The sequence below is a fragment of the Marmota marmota genome, unplaced genomic scaffold, assembly GCF_001458135.2.
Source record: "Marmota marmota marmota unplaced genomic scaffold, marMar, whole genome shotgun sequence".
NCBI classification, from domain to species: Eukaryota; Metazoa; Chordata; class Mammalia; order Rodentia; family Sciuridae; genus Marmota; species Marmota marmota.
In genome coordinates, this window is record NW_026000249.1 from 32,595,291 (window position 1) to 32,596,101 (window position 811).

Here is an 811-nt window from a genome sequence, read left to right on the forward strand (position 1 = left end):
TGCAAGTTGCAGGAGGCCCTATGCAACTTAGCAAGACCCTGTGTCAAAGTAAAAATTAAAAAGGTCTGAGGATAAAGCTCAGTGGTAAAGTGCTGCTAGGTTCAATCCCAAGTACCAAAAAACAAAAAACAAACATAACAAAACAAAAACCAATTTAAAGACTGAGCCCCAAAGCTGAATACCAGGAAATAATTCTAAGTTTTTATACCACATTTTAGCACTTCATATCAATTTTAAAGAGTAAGAACAGGGGCTGGAGCTGGAGCTCAGCGATAGTGCACTTGTCTGGCATGTGTGAGGCACTGGGTTTGATTCTCAGCACCACATATAAATAAAGGTCTATCAACAACTAAAAAATAGAACTAAAATTTTTTTTAAAAGAGTAAGAGCAATACTTTTAGTTATATGGGATTTTCTCTTTTTATTAGAGTTTTATAGTTATACATACTATAACTATAAATGGAATTTTATTATAATCTCCATTGCCTCCCCCTTTCCATCCATCCTCTGTACCCCTTTTCTTTTTCCTCTGCTCTATTGATCTTCCTTTTGTTTGTTCATTTATTTATTTTTTATTTGTTCTACTTAGTTGTACATGACAGAAGAATGCATTTCAATTCATTGTACACAAATGGAGCACAGCATTTTAATTCTCTGGTTGTACACGCTATAGAGATGCACCATTTGTACAATCATACATGTACCCAGGGTAATGATGTCCATCTCATTCCACCATCTTTCCTACCTTCATAGCCCCTCCCCACCCTCCCCTTTGCTCAATCCAAAGTTCCTCCATTCTTCCCATGCCCAC